Source organism: Abramis brama (assembly GCF_963993115.1).
Source record: "Abramis brama genome assembly, chromosome: 14".
Lineage (NCBI taxonomy): Eukaryota > Metazoa > Chordata > Actinopteri > Cypriniformes > Leuciscidae > Abramis > Abramis brama.
The window spans coordinates 11,154,785-11,172,047 of record NC_139976.1 but is presented as its reverse complement, the minus strand read 5'-3'; the positions used below and the strand labels follow the sequence as shown (position 1 = coordinate 11,172,047).

General features: G+C 37.4%; 1 protein-coding gene across 2 annotated transcripts in view; it reads left to right on the top strand.

Annotated features, from left to right (window-relative positions):
• Positions 1-3,937: 3,937 nt before the first annotated feature.
• The window catches only part of dnmbp (dynamin binding protein), a 49,915-nt gene continuing 36,589 nt past the window's right edge, over positions 3,938-17,263 (top strand). For both annotated transcript variants that reach the window (XM_084134197.1, XM_084134196.1), the window contains exon 1: positions 3,938-4,258. The gene's annotated coding sequence lies outside the window, so the exon portion shown is untranslated. The remainder of the gene's footprint in view (positions 4,259-17,263) is intronic.

Sequence of the window (17,263 nt, the reverse complement as noted above, 5' to 3'; positions counted from 1 at the left end):
CCAACTTCCTTCAATAGGAAATACATCAGCAAAACAAGGAAACTGTGCTTGTCAAACTTTTTCTTAGGCTCTTTAAAACCTGTAGCTTAAAAAAGTACATAAACTATAATTTAGTATTTTAATTCCAGAAAATGTATTAACTATTTCAGGATGGTATTCTTGAATAGTACAAAAACATTAAAAGACAGACTGAATATGTATATATCTGATCATTCCATGTTTTTAATTCCAGAGTGAATGTTCCAATAAAATAATCCATCAACAATACTGTAAACATTTAAAGATTTGCATTCCTGTGTTCTTCCTGGTTATCACACACAAATAGAATAACAATGCCCTCTGAATAACAGGAAAAAGGAAAATGTACTCCAGGAATGTTGCATTGTCCAGAAAAGGATTAGAAGGCTCTGCAGCTGGAAAATATGAGCAATACTTTAAGGGGTGGTTGATTATGAATTCACTTTTCTAACTTTAGTTAGTGTGTAATGTTGCTGTTTGAGCATTAACAACATCTGCAAAGTTATGACGCTCAAAGCAAAGATATAGGGAGATATATTATTTTAAAGAAATTGCTTTTTAAGGACTACAACAAACAGCTGGTTACTACATGACATTCCTCCCGGGTTAGTGACATCACTAACCCTAAAATTTACATAAACCCCGCCCCCGGAACACGATTTATAGATTATCATGACAGAATGTGCTAATCAATGACTAGAAGATAACTACACATAAGCTACATAAATTCATCAACTAACCATTCAGAAATGTTGTCTACATGTTGTCACTTCTTCTTGAGTCTCTCCATCTTTCTAACTCTGGTTTGAGCATAAAAGGCTAAACGTTTTTGAAATTTTCAGTGCATGTCTGTGTGAGGTAAAAGGACACAAGCTGTTGAAGCTCCGCCCTCCGTGCCGGGTGCAGCAGCTCATCTGCATTTAAAGGGTTAGTTCACCCAAAAATGAAAATTCTGTCAGTAATTACTCACCCTCATGTTGTTCCAACTCGAGGCCCAGAGAGAAGGAAATGAATAGTGGAATAAAGTCGTTATTTTTTTTATTTTTTTTTGCGCACAAAAAGTATTCTCGCAGCTTTATAAACTTAAGATTGAGCCACTGTAGTCACTTGGACTATATTAACGATGTCTTTAATGCATTTTCTGGGCCAGCAAGTTATAACGTCTTTAGAAGCCTATGGAGGAGTGAGCCAGCTCTCAGATTTAATCAAAAATATCTTAATTTGTGTTCCGAAGATGAATGAAGGTCTTACAGGGTTGGAACAACATGAGGGTGAGTAATTACTGACATAATTTTCATTTTTGGGTGAACTAACCCTTTAAAGGGACAGACACAAAAACTGTGCGTTTTTGCTCGCCCTCAAAAAGTGACAACTTTAACATGCTATATAAAAATATCTGTGGGGTATTTTGAGCTAAAACTTCACATACACACTCTGGGGACATCAGAGATTTATTTTACATCTTGTGAAAAGGGCATTATACCACCCCTTTAATTTCTCATAACCAAGAATAATAATGTTTGGAGAGCTGTGCCATCAATGAGACTGGAATTAAAGGAAATTTTGTGTAAAACATGTGCCACGAAAAATTATGATTCATACCCACTATTAGGGGTCTGCTTCCAATAAGAGATCAACAATCTTGCATTTACAATCCATGAATAAACTGTCCGAACAGTAGTGAAATGACAGGATTTCATTGTATGAGAATGCTTCAATGACACAAAGATCATGAATAGATCAACAAGAATGAATAGCAACAAAGAGCATCAAGCTCACATGGTCATTCTCAATGAAAATGTCACTGTTGAAGAGGACAACAGATGCTTTTCATGCTTCCAGGATATGACAGATCTGGCATTTTCTCATAGATGCCGTGGGCATGTTGTGTCAGAGCAACTTACAACACAGAGCTGAATGCGACAATGAAACACACACAGCAACTGTCATCTATACACGTGCTCTAGTGGATGCCCACTTGGCTTCAGCTTTCTAACTGAAATAAAAGGGAACCCGAGTCAAGTGATCCAAGTCTAGGTATTGGAGATGACAGGAACATGTAGCTTACAGAATGATGCATGTGTAAAGTAGAGGTCAAGATTTGATGTAACAATTCTGCATACCTTACAAACAAGGGCCTCACAGGCAGCTTCCTTTCATTGTTTCTGAAAATAAGGAAGTCGTGGTAAATGCAGACACAGCAAAACTAGTCTTAGGTTTGAAACTGCGTGTCTTAAAACATTATGTTCCCTTTGTGGCAATAATATTGACACAGACGAGTCTACATAAAGCAATATAGCTCTGTCCTTTCCACTAATATCACAAATGCAGGGTATTCTTATTCTCAGAGTCATGAAAACCAAAATCAGACTGTTGTAACCCTCTATGTCTGAACATTATACAACATGTTTACGTTTATGTCCCACAAAAGGGTTGATTTTATTTTCATAAAACATTTTTCCTTTTGTTACAACAGGTAATTTTAAAAACATTTTATAATGCTTTTTATTTATAATGTTATTGTTGTACCCATAGATATGCAATATTAAAATATTATAATCAGTCATTATAAAATATGAATTATTATGTGTTTAAAATTGAGATAAAGAAGACAAAGAATTAAATATGCATAGTCCATATATGCATTTCAATATTTATTTTTTAAAATTGTTTACATACAACTTTTTCTTTTCCTCAAAAATGTTTATTCCAACATGAGTATTTTTAAAGTTTTTTAAAGTTAATATAGGCCTACTTTAATTTTTAAAGTGTGTCAACTGTAAATTATGCAAAAAGTGTGAAAATATTATTACACTGTGTGTATTTAGGACATAAATAGCTAGTAATTAACTTAAACTTCGCAAGACAATTTCTTTATGTTTATTTAATATAATTATTATTTCAAATGTTTGACAAATGACTAGGGGTGTAACGATACCCTCATGTCACGGTTCGATACATATCACTATACTGAACTCACGATACGATATTATTGCGATACTCAAAGACATATGATAAAAGTTCAAATTTGGTATTACATTGTGGGTGTAAATGAATAGGCTTGGGCTTGGTACTGATAACCTAATGCACAGGACAATGGTGACACCAGAATAAAAATATTCAGGATTCTGAATCTGAAAATACAGAATTATTTTAGACGAATATGCTTTCACTCTGACTAGATATATTTTAAATAATGTAGGCCACTTTTTACTGGTAACATAAGACATTTGGCATTATCAGGACCCAAACATATTCCCCCATTGCATTATTACATTATATTCAACATTATATATCACAGTGTAATGTAGTAGGCTACTGACACTAAAACTCTGTAAACCTGAATTTTTTCCTCACACAGTAATTTTTTATTTTGGGTGAATTATACACAATACATATTGTTACTATCCATGATACATATTGTTGCATTTTTGTATTGCGATATATTGTGACACGTTATATTGTTTTACGTTACACGTTATATGATATATTGTTACACCCCTGACTAATATTCATGGCTTCCAGAAAAGTGACAAAAATGGCGGAATTCTCCTATGATTCTCGTGTGTCAACTTTAGGTTAAAAATATGTTTTAAAAAAGTTTATTACATAAAAGACTACAGGGCCAAACGTGTCCATAGTTGAAGAAACACCCATGATCTATCATTAAAAACATTAGTAAATCAAGTTTAATTTTTTTTTTAATATATATATTATATGACGTTAGAGTCACTGCAAACTAGTGAAATAAAATAACGCTACCCATTTGTTTTAGTTTAGAGATACTAATCTAATTATATATATTTTTTCTCCTTATTATTAAAAAAGCAACCGCCACGTAAAAATTCCTCGTGCTACAGATTTAGTAGGAATTTTCTTCAGGCATGTTGAAGGCAGCCCTGCGCTCGTTAGTGTCAGCAGAGGGTGGTGTGTGTTGATGTTGATGTCAGCATGGAGGGAGTTGAGGATCAGCCTGCTGGGTCTTCTACTGGGATGACAGCTGATCCCGCCGTGGCGTAGATGACCATTGGGATCGGATCAACTGCAGCGTGTGAGCCGAGTAATGACAGGCGGGAGAAACGCCTGTTGGCCTCATCCGATGATTGTTTTAAGCAACTTTTAATGATAACGTTACAACGTTAACGGCAGAAGGGAAACGCACACGAGCATCCACTGGATTTTGGTTGAGACTTTTCAGCAAATCTGTCTAACCGCACTGAGGGTACTTGATATCACACAGGTGAGTGAAATCTTGAATTAAGTCCTCCGTAAGTTTGTAGTATTTTAATGCTAGCGTCGGTTACATCCAGATCCCTAGAACTGAAGAGTGTTTCAGGTATAACAGTGAGTCTTCTGTTTGAATCTTTTAACGCTACACTGGCATTTTTTACATACATTTGCATAGTCTTTAGGGAACTTGGTGACATATATTTGTCCAGCTTCGACTAACATGCAAGTCTGTTTACTTTTTTGTCAGAAAACACGATTAGCCGCTAGTGGTTGGGATTTGGGCTATTTTTAGTGATTTGAATCTTTCGAAATGATTCGTTTTTTGGCTCTTTCATCAGGTTACTCTTTTTGTGCCTGGAGGTGTCAATGAGACTCTTTGTGCCTTTATGAGCGATTCACTGATTGAATCTTCACTCAACTGATTCGTTAAGAGTCGTTCATGACCAAAACAAGTCTGAGTAATTTGTTCCAGAAACATTTTATAGTGGTTGAAAGTCTCTTCACATCCTGATAGCAATCACTAAGTTAAGGGGTCTAAATGTGTGTGTGTGTGTGTGTGTGTGTGTGTGTGTGTGTGTGTGTGTATATATATATCATCTGTGGAAGGCGTAGGTCCGAATGCAATGATATAATGTCTTACTTGCCAGTCAACAAATATTTTCATACCTCCATGCGTCAGCATGCAGATGTCAGTCTCTGAGCACTGCAACCGAAACAGCAGCCACCTTTTACAGTTCCTCCTGAACCAAAACAAATAGCTTATTCTGCGTTCAGGCCATAACTACCTTTAATAGAAGAGATGGAAACCCGTGTCGTTATAGTTGGAGTGGTTCAGGACTCGAATTTATGCGTTTCAATGGCAACACTATCATCGCTGAAATGAGCTGCAGCAGTCAGGGGATACAGGTCAGTGCTCTTTAAGTTATAAATGTTCATTATTATTGTAATGTTATGGGCTTTGAGACATGAGGTAGTTTCATCTCTTGTGATGCTTTTATAGGTGTGGCTTTGGAGACGCTCTGAAGGGAGGGTGGGATCTTATGTTTTCAAAGCTAGCTCGCTATTGCTAGCCTCTCTGAAAATTGCCTACCCTACCTTTAAGCTGTTTTGCTGGTGTAAGATGGTCTCACAGCCTGACCAGCGGGAAGTAAACTGGTTTCTGTTGTGGAAAACCAAGTTTCCTGACCATCTTAAAATTGCTAAAATCAGTGAACAAACAAATCTGATCAGACTGGGAGACCAGCAAACCTGCTTAGGCAAGAATGGCTTTTTATGCAGCGTTAAGCGTGCTTAAATTTGTGGGAGAACATGAATCATTCACCAAATGCGGTGACTCAGTGGCAAGTAACTATGGTAAACCATAAATATCCATTAGCCTATATTATATATCAATCAGGCTGTACATTAACAGTCTATTGTTATAAGTTATAAGTCTATTGCATGTGGGTTTGATTCTGGTCACCTGTCAGATGGCAACTGTTGTCAGTTGTCTCTCTTTCTGAGGGAGCAACAGCATGCCAGGCTTTGGGACACTATTCATTCACCTAAAACAAACTATGTGTGCTACTCATTAGCGCAGAATAAATTTGTAGGTGTTAGCTTGTATAACGGTGCTGTATTTACCCGAAGATTATTAATGGCACTCTCTTGTCTGTTGTGTGATATATAATCAAACGTTGTTTGTCATTCATACCTCACAGATACATTTCCTGTGAAACCAGTTTAGGCCTTCCTTTCTGTGCAGCTCTCAGTATCAGACTCTGACGTTAAAAATGTGGTTTTTGAGTACTGAGACAAAAAAAGACTACAAAACTGATGAAAAAAGTTTATAAAGTAAATATTTTTAATTAATCTAGGTATTCTGCTTCCTCCATTTGTCTCAACTTATTTTTAATGTGGGTCAGCACCATCATATACAGAAATATTGTCAATTATTTATTATTGTGTTGACAAATAAGTATTGAATCATTATCATAGTAAGACAAACTCTTATAGGGTTGGCATAATCATATTTTTTATATTGCGCAAGCATTAATACAGTAGCCATTTTTCAGTTATCGCTAGCTACTAAAATGACAAAAAAAAAAAAAAAACTTTTATATGTATTTTTTTTTTTTTATGTAGGCTAAACTATGATAGAAGTGGAAATGTTAAATATTTTAAATGAACGGTAAAGATGCTGGTCGTGTTTGCTCCCATATTTCAAGAATCAGTGTATGAATAAATCAGTTAAATCCCAGTTAATTGTGAAGCTGCTCTTATAGCAATTATATAGTGTTCTGTTCTTATAGTTATAGTGCTCATTTGAATATATGTTTGGATTGCTGCATCAGCGTGTAGGTCTGGTTGTACAAAGCCAACATGAAACTAAGTTCCTTGTTTCACTTTACAGGAGGGTTTTGAATTATTAATGTAGTATTCCCTGTCCATACTTGTCATTTGAGCCATATTATGTTTATATTATACGAGGTGGCGGCATGATAGCCATGCTTGTATCTACTACAGCTGTCCTGCAAAATGCCACCTGCTTCTCAACATTATATTTGTGATTTTAAACAGGCTGCTATTGACCTGCCTCCATCACCAGATGTCATTTTGATTAGATTTGTTGTAGAGTCCAGGTTATGTTCATAACGTGTAGAAACTTAACTCCACACACCACTGTAGCCCAGTGAAAAGAAAGTTGGGAACATTCCTGGCATTCTTTTCCAGCCACAACTGTAGTTCACACCGCTTTGGAAAAATGGCATCTTAAATCATCTGGGAATAGTGATTTTGCATTGTCTGTGTGAGAGAGCATTGTGGTCTCCTGAGACTCTCTGACTCAACAGTAAGCTTACAATGCATCTCTCAGCCCATGTACTTTCATTGATAACAGATATCAGTTTGTTTTATGTCATGTGCACCAATAAGATTTAGTGGATACCAATCACACAACAACTGATGGCTGACATTTGTTTAGAACACCAGTTGTGTTCTTGGGACATTGTGTTGCACATATTGCACATGGCCTCCTCTCTTTGACTCAAAGAAGGATTGAACTTGTCAGAATTGGTTACAGAAAGGAGGTCATGTTGGAGCCAAGTCATGTGACTCTGCTACAAACGTGCTACTTGCAACACCACAACAGAGGTGATACAAAGCCAAGCACAATTGAAATGAATCTGAGATGGATCATGGATGCAACATTTGGACAGTGTCTGACTGCCCATTGGAAAGTCTTTCAGTCCTTTTCTTTTTCAAGAAGACAATGAGTTGTGGCCTGCAGTGCAGATGACCTTCTTTTGTGTTTAAAATAGCCAGTGTATCGCTCTTCTATCCATAGCCAGCCTCACATGGATCTATGACAACTCTCTCAATGAGTCCGTGCTAACATGTGACTTTGTGTTGTCAAAATTGGCAAAGTAAGTCAAAGCAATATTATGTGTGGTACGGTAAACTACTGTATTTTTGTCTATATGGAGTAGTTTCAGTTTCCCAAATCAAATTAAGGCTAGCATTGGACTGTAGAAGACTGGAACCAGGATGTGAAGACCAAGAACGTTGTCCTGGACACTGTGACAAGGGGGGCCACTAGGGGTGTAACGATTGACTCATATTCTTAAAGGTCCCATGACATGAAATTTTCACTTTTTAACATTAATATGAGTTCCCCTAGCCTGTATATGGTCCCCAAGTTTCTAGAAATTTTAATTGGTGTAAATCAAGCTTTTGCTATCTTTCTCTGCCTTTGAGAAAATGGAAGCTCAAACGGGCTGATCTTGAATCTCCTCCTTATGACGTTATAAGGAGAAATGTTACCTCCCCTTTCTCTGCTTTGCTCACCCAGAGAATATTTCCCGCCCATGAGAAAATGAGCTAGGAAGTAGGAACGCACGCGTGCGATTTTAGTTTGCCCACGAGAGATATCATGGCTTTTGAGCGAGCGAAGCATAATAACTGCTCAATAATTGGATGTACAAATGAACACCGAAGCCTTTTTTTAGTTCCTTCATCCAAGCCCCAGAAGAACCAGTGGATTAATTTCATTTTCTTTGGAAATGCGCCGACTCAACTTCCCAAAGTTTTGCATGTCTGCGGCAAACATTTCACCGACGACTGTTTCCTCAACTTGGGTCAATACAGAGCTGGGCTTGCTGAACATCTGAAACTAAAGTCTGGATCAGTACCAACTCTCTTTGTCTCAGCTACACACCTCGGACAACTAAGTCAACTAATGATATGTAAGTGTGTTGCTTTACTGTTTATGGTTACCTAGCTTGTTACACGTAGAATGTGGCTGTAACATTAGCTATGCAGTTACTTGCGTTAATGTAAAGGTAGACAGCATCAAGTATGTGTGTGAATACACACACTGTAACGCGAGTGTTGTACACTTCTTTGTTATTTGGATAACCGTTTTCCTGTTGGTTATATGGCGCGCGCGATATCCGCATTTCAAGATCGCAGAGCTTGATGTAATTGATTAGATAAATTACAGACGTTACAGATCTCTGTGTACTAGAACATCTAGGCACAAAAAACAGTTTTTCCCCTATGCTATCTCCAGCTTAAACAGCTAACATAATATTTTAAACTAACCATTCGGAAACGTCCTGCTGGAGCCGCTGAGTTGCAACTTTTTCGTCCTGTTGCTTCTCCATCTGGATCAGATTCTGGGTCAAACTGAAATGCTTGAATGACTGCGTGTCTTTGTGCCATAGCAATATATCCAACGTAAACATGCATGGTACCGTTGCCGCAAGATGGTCAAGGCCACACCCACCCTCCACCTTGTGCCGCCTTTCTCCTCCTCATTAGCATTTAAAGCTACAGACACCGAAACGGCCCGTCTGAAGGAAGCTCATTCTGGGACTGGCTTGTAGTGGCTATAATTCTGCACCGAGGCTGAATTTTTGGAAAGAGATTTCAGATACAGTACTAGGGACCACTAAGGCCTATATTAAAGCCTAAAAAAAGTAGCATGTCATGGGACCTTTAATACATCAATTACAAAATCCTGTCGATTCATATGATGCATTAAATAAATGCATCATTGCACTGGTATTTGTTTTTTGGTGGAATCGTGAATAATTTGGTTTGGTGATAGGTTTTAGACTCTAGAAATCAAATTAATCACAAGTAGCATTTAATATTTAAAAATATATGAACATTAAATTAGTTATATGTGCAAATTTGAGTCATTCTTGAATCTAATAAAATAAAAACCATGGGTGAATCGAATCAATTCGCTGTTTACTCAGAGTCACACCCCTAGGGCTCACTTAATGTCTTTTATACTTATGTTTTATTCCTATTAAACGTTGACCCTTGTCACCATATAAAGTAGCCTAATAATAACTTGTTTCAGATCCATATTTCACTAATGCAGACATGTTGCTCTGAATTTTAAAACGTTAACAGGAACCATTGCTGTCAAAACGGGGGTTTCTGGTGGCATTTTTAGGTGTGTCACATCCTCTCAAAAGACTCATTGATAATTGTTTGATAGTTTTGTCTTGGTTTTATTGAATGTTCTGTGGAGAAAAATAAAATAAAATCCCCTTTGCATATCATTGGAGCTACTTTAAGCCTCAGTGGTGGGCCGTAGTCCAGTAGCCTCATTAGATGCTCTGTTGGAAATGGTTTTCTCCATAGAGAAACAGCCTCTCAGGGTTGTGTTTGTGGGGGGAGGTGTGTCTGGGAGAATGTGACATTTCAGAAAGTGCTCTCTCACACAGGCCTGCAAACCTCTTGATCTCCATAGCAACCATGTCCATCTGGGTTGTGCTCCTCAATACTCAATGTTTGTGCAAGGAAAGTTGCATGGTCTCTTGTGAACCCGGATTTCCCCATAAAACTCCACTTGGACCTGCCAAAGACACACCTCCCAGCTCCCACCCTTGTATTTTTGTGAAGTCAGCCTAGAAACATGGCACACAGAGAAAGCAATGGAATGAGGAAGTTAGGGTGCTCTGAAAATTGAAATATAAGAGCCATATAAGAATGTTTAGAGAAAGAGAGAGCTTTAGCTCTGCTGTCTTTATTTATTGAGAAGCAAAGCTGAAGCATTGAGAAAAACAAAGAAATTGGTAGAAAAAGAAAAAGTATCCAGGAGATATATTGATAGTTCTCCCAAAAATGAAGCTTCTGTTATTATTTGTTCACCCTCATGTCATTTCAAGCCTGTATGACTTTCCTCTGTAGAAAATAAAAGTAAAAATTAAGTCTGTCAGTTGCTCTTTCAATGCAGTTACATTGAATGGAAACGTAAGATTTCAAGCTTCAAAAAAGGACTAGCCTATAAATATGGAAATGTAAATATAACTGGAACCGTTTGGCCCGAGGGTGGAAAAGTGGCTATTGAGTCAGTGAACAAATCATTCAGACCAGTTTTGTGAATACTTTCACCTAAGTGAATGAAAAGTTCTGACTCAAGAAATTTTGTTCATTAATTGGACATTTTCTACTACTTTCATGTCAAAAAGATTTTCAATGAGTAATGATTTTTTTCTGTTTCTCACACAAAGCTATTGTAGGAATACATTCATGGTGCTTTTGTGTCCTTTTTGATGCTTGAAAGCTTCAGGTCCTGTTCATTGTAATTGGATGGAAAAGAACAATTTCTCCTAAATGATGTCATTTTTGATGAACTATTAATTTAAATAGCCAAGAAGAAAACAAAACCATGTAGAACTGAGAAGCTGAAACAAAAAAATCTTATATTGTATTTAATAATTAATACCTGTTGAAAGTATGTCAAGCTGAACAAATTGATGAATTTTGTGTAGTCTGCAAAATAGGGGTAGTCCTGCCAAGATTGAATATACTGTAGGTGGGCACCGTTTGATTTCCCCATCACATTGTTTTTTTTTTTTGTTTTTTTTTAAAGTTGCCTTCTTAGTTAGGATGGGAGTAGAAAGGCATCAAGCTTACCTTTTGTTTAATTTTTATCAACTAATGATTCCAGTTCTAATGAGAAAGCTTGGTTAGATTCAATCAAATATTTGCAGGGTTTGAATATTTGCTAATTCACTTGAATTAGTTCTTGATCATTTAATGTTATGTTGTCTTGAAAGCCTTGCAAGCCACCTATTTAAAATTCTAAGTAATTGACTGACTGGCAGTTTCGGCAACAGCCCGCATCCTGTAATTGATATTCTCGTTCACTGTAGTTGAATTAGCCTTATTGCTTCTTGTTGTTATTGAGCGAGATTATTACTACCCAGAACTATGATCCGTTCCAAATCTACCTTTATTTTCTCCCATCCTGAGACAAGAGTGAGCCACATTTGAGCTCATCTAGAATGATCCTCATGCAAGGGCTGTTTTGAAATGAATGCATTTAAATGGAGGGGCGTGCATCTGACGGGCACACACAATGTCAGTGCCGTAAACACCCCAACAGTTATATAAAAAGCAGCAGAATAGTGGCACAATATAGAAGCTTCCAGGCCCTGTATGTGTTTTGCAATAGCAGAGAGGGGCAGGGAGCGACCCACCTCCCGCATACCCCCCCTCCCCCCTCCATTGTTGGCCTGAAATTGGACCCGTTCAATAAATAAAAGCAGACGGTCAGCAGATTGGGTTCCAGAGAGGGAGCACTGCAGGAAAATTTAAAAAGAGGAAAGGGATGGTTAAAGTTTTGAGGGGAGTGTCTGTGATCTGAAAAGGGATGAGGAAGACTGTTGACGTGTAGCCAGGGGAAGGATGTTTACACTTAGACTCCATCCAGAGCTGGATCACAGCTACTTCTGACAGCAAATGATACAGAAAGAGAAAGAACAGAGAGGCGATATTTGTGTTTTATCATTATTTTGGAAAGGGGCGATGGATATGCACACTTAAAATATTTATTCCTGTACGGCAGGGCAAAGATGTGCCAGATGTTTTAAAGTTTTAAAACTGTACCCTGACTTTGCATCACAGGTTTCCACCACATAATTTGGATATTCTGTGTGACAACCATGGCTTGACATTAACTTTTTTACTCACCAGCCATTTTGGCTAGTGGCTTTCCAAATTTACTAGACACTTAGCATTTTGACATCAATACCATGGGGAAAAAACTGCTATATAGGCCTAGATATTTTTTAAATTATCTCATAATTTGACAGCAAGTATATTTGGCTGCTGTCACTTTAAGACCTGAAACACGGATCCATTATACTGTTACTCATGCATTTTCTTTCTCAACTGTTTGCGGTCACTTAAAACATAACTGACTGTGTTTACGTGAATACTTGCAAGACTAGGGATGGCTCTATACCACAATTTTGGCTTCGATAAGGTACCACAAACTAATACTGTAGTATCGATATTAAATCTATACCATATAGGGTCTGATTTTTGGCGTGGATATTGTGCATAATTTTACTCATCCTTGCAGGTTTCACATTTATAAAGGGGGAAATTACAGCAAATGTTTATTAGCATATTATTTTATTAGCAACTAGAGTTGTCAAAAAGTAACAAATTCGGTACCAAGTCGGTACTGAAATGTAAAAAATGTGACGATACCAGCATTTCCCTCTAGCATTTTGAGCGCTAATGAACAGATTCTTAAACACCTCTGATTGGCCATGCGCTCAATATATAGGCTATGTCTGTGATTGGCTACAATGATCAACAATGACATCTTTTACCCCTTTTCCACCAAGGCAGTGCTGGTGCCGGTGCCTACCCGCGAACCAGTTCTTTGTGTTTCGGCAGCCAAAGAACCGGTTCTCGGCCAGGAAAATTGGTTCCAAAGCGGCACCAACTCTTTGCTGGACTAGAACCATTCTTTTACCACGTCATGCTTACGTCGGGGACTGGGGGCTGGGTTATTGTCAAACTTCTCGAACGTAACCTCTGTCTATAGTAATCCAGACGAGCAGCACAAATGTGTTCTAAACGTCTTCTTCTGACCCCAATATAGGATCGCAAAGCCAGGAGAAACATTTGCAGAAAGACGATGTAATTGTTATGCTTGAAGTTGGCGCAAGCGTTTCTGGGAAAGCTAAGACGTATGGCAGCGTACACAGTGACGTAACGACGTCGTTCGCTGGGCTCTCTAGTCAGTGGAAAAACAAACAGGTTCTGAGAAGGTTCGCAAGTTGAACCAACTTTGAACCAGCACCAGTTCCGAACTAGTTCTTTTTTGGTGGAAAAGGGGTATGTGTCATCTTTCTGAGTGCTTACACAGATACACACAGGAGTGTTTAAAAGCAGGCAGCTATGTGCGGATCCCTAATATATCCGCTGATTGAAGGATCCGCTGATAGACGTCACTTTCAAATGCTCGTGTGTATCTGTGTAAGCACTCGATGAAGAGCGTCAAAGACAACATGTTTTTGAAGCATTGATCATTGTAGCCAATCAGAGACATATATGTTGAGCACGTCAACACAGTGGCCAATCAGATGCGTTTAAAAAAAATGGTTGAACAGCGCTCAAAATGCTAGAGAGAAATGCTGGTATCGTCACATTTTTAAATTTCAGTACCGAAGTCGGTATTTTTGACAACTCTAGCTACAACACTTTTGCTTGTGTTTCCAGACAGCTGACAGAAATCACTTTACATCTTTTTACACCTTGCCAATTTGAACATCCAAGCGATTTTATATAATTCAGTAGTAGTGTAGTTGTGATCTCTTTGAGAGATGGTTCTTTGCACTCACACCAACAACGCACACACAAGCCGTGTGTAATTCCAAATTTCACTTCTACTGACCTCTTTATTAATTAGTTTTGGGCATATTGAGTGAGATTGAACTGCTTTATCCATTTTGTTCCTCTTGTTGTCACATTTGCCAGTTTCACGTCAGTTTGGGTGGCACACTGCAACCTAGCGGTGAACTCCAGAACAGCAGCATGAAATTAGCAAAATGATGATATTGTACCATTTGAAATCAACCGATATTTTCCCAGTACTGGTATACCGCCCAACATCAGCCAAGATCGGCATTGTGACATTATTTTGTGTGTATTTGACTGTTTAAGTGCAATAATCAGTGAAATAGAACTCAATTTAGTAAGAGACGGCTTTATGTGCACGCACTTTAGATGTAAGCACAAAATCTGCGGGAATGAGTAAAATTATGTGCAGTATGCAAAATCCCATGCAGAAATTCAAGCCCTTTTACACCAACAATATTCATCCGGAGCAAATGAAACGAGTGAGTGAGGGGAGGTGGGTTTGTATCCCAACTTGCTGTCGGAGAGATAAGAGAGTCGTATGATGCCCTTTTTTGAAGACTAACTGAAAACAAACACAGATATGCAACAGTAGCTACGTTTACATGGACACCTTTTGTTGAATCGGAATTAATTCATTACGATTGATGAATCCGAACGTAGTGTTTACATGAACACTATATAATGTGATCGGGTTGATGTGCGCTATATATGTCACAAGCTTCAAATTGGAATTGATTTTTTTTTTACATGCACTCACTGCATGAATATAGTGTCCTGATGTTTGCACATACTAACCATTCTCATATATTGCTGCTTTTTTTGTTTTAAAGAGCACTTTATATTTCTTAATGGACTTATCTATTTTTTTTATTCCGCTACTAGTCTGATTACAATCCGATTATAACGATTCATAAACGCAGCTAGTGATATTACGTCACATTCGTCCTCAATGCTGAATCTTTCATCTGATGCACAGTTGCTTCTTTGTCTAAATGCCAGCTGTTTGTGTGTGTGTGTGTGTGTGTGTGTGTGTAACCCCTTTGAAAGACTGTAGAGTGAGTGTTTACAAAGCTGTCTGTCGATTTACCACCACTATCACTCCAGTGCCAAGTCTTATTCACACACAAATACAGACAAAAAGAGAAACCCTCTCTCTCTTTCACTAGTTTGCTTTGTTCATTCATCCTTATTTATTAGCTTGAGATTTGCTCATCCAATGACCTTAATATTCAAGTGAACTTTCTCAAGCACCATGTTTCTATCCACCTATTTTTATGCACATTTTGGGATATCGTATAAAAAAACACTATGGAAACAGCAAGATGTGCATAAATGAATATCCATTATTATGCTGTACATTATAATGTTGTGATTCACTTGTAGCATTTAAAAAATGTATTTACATTTTTAATGTTTTATTTTATAAGACAAAATAGTATAGATTTTTAATAAATCAGGCATGAAAGATCTAATCTGAGCAGGGTAGAGAAAGCATGAACTTCATATGATAATTTTTTTTTCTTTCTTTCTGACTGCTCATTATCAATGTTTTAGAAAAAGATGCATTTAAGTGTTCCGCCTGTAGCCAAGATAAACATGCAATCATTGAGTAAGCATTATTGGATTCAGCTGATTTATGTTGGATGTTAGAAACAACAAATGAATTAAAATTGAGAAAAAAGTTTGATGAACCGACTTGTTTCCGGTGTAAGCCTATGTTTTGCACCTGATTTTGAGGTGAGTGCCAGCAGAAACGCTCCTTCCTTCTCCTGCCAGGTCAACGAGTGTTCTTTACAAGAGTACTAATCTGGCTTAGTCACCTGCTCACCTCCCTCTAGGACCATATGTCTGCTTGTTTCTGCTGTATGCTTTTTGTGACAGTGGGACATGAAGGACAGTGTCCTTCAATCTTGGCTTCTGATCACAGGAAAATGGAGTCCAGACATTGTTTAAATCACTACAGATACATCTGTAAAAATAAAAGTTTGTTGTCCTGTGCACAAGGAACTGTAAGTTAAAATATTTCCTAATTAACCAAATTTTACTTTTACTTATAAAAGTTACTCAAATTATTAATGTTAAATGCAAGTTATTAATGTTAAATGCAACATTATTATTAATGTTAAATGCAAATGTTCTCTTAATTAAATGCTTTGTAAGCATAAATGGTAATGTCTTTGTATACATTATTTGCCAGTTGAGCTACAGAATACTTTTGGTAATAATTGTGGGCCCTGTTTCTAATTCCTAAAGATGGGTGGGGTGTCGAAAGTTCTGCCTGGGTAATCACTAGTTATCGCCACATAGGATGTTAAAGAAGTTAGATGTTTAAAAAAAAACAAAACAAACAGGCAATCTCTCTCATTGCTGCCTCTTTTCTTTGGATATTTGGGAATATATTTATATATATTCACACTCTCACAGTGGTACTTAATTCTCAATTCAGTTGGGATTGGCTTCATTAGTGGGCTAGATCAGTCTCTGATTGTTAGTCATGGAGGAGAACTGTCATTACCTAATTTCCCATTCTGGCAGAAACATAAATATGTTCAAATGCTCAGGCAAATTCATATTGTACTTGTATACTTCATACACAAAGAACTTCATGACTCATGATTGTCTAAAACTTTGAAATATTTGGTAGCATTCTGGACTGCATGTTAGTTATGAAAGTGTTGAGCAAGCATATATATATATATATATATATATATTTATATATATATATTATGCTTATATTATGCTTATATATATATTATTTTTTTTTATTTATAAAAATATACAGTAAAAATAGTTTATAATATCTGCAGGAGTGCTGGTAGACTGTAAAGCCCTGCCAGTTTTATGCCTGATGTTCAGACAAAATGACTCGCATGAACTGACTCGTCAGCTGGAAATATCAGCATTCATTGGAATCTTGCACTGGGATCTCCCAGTTTTTTTTCCTCACCAAAAGATCTCAATGAAAAGAGAATTGCTGTTACTCACACGCAACCAGTTTCTGTGGCTTAGCCCTCGTGTCTGAACATGTTCATGTTTGTTCTTCCTTCATCGACAACAACTTATTCAGTCCGCTTATTAAAGTGGTGCACAGAGAAAGTGACGAACGATGACTGGAATCCATTTCTTAGTCAACAAGCCTCTGATTTATTGTTTCAGAGGGTTTCCCATGTGTTGATCAGAACTGCAGCACTTTGAGGGTAAAATGCTAAATTTAGTGTTCTGGTTTTACTTATTTTCCCTTGTGAAAGCAACAAGCACTTGAATCTTCTAGAGGAACAATGCATGTATGTGTGATCCAACAGTTCCTAGGTGTTTTATAATGGGTATTTGAACACCCTCAGTGATGTTTAGGATA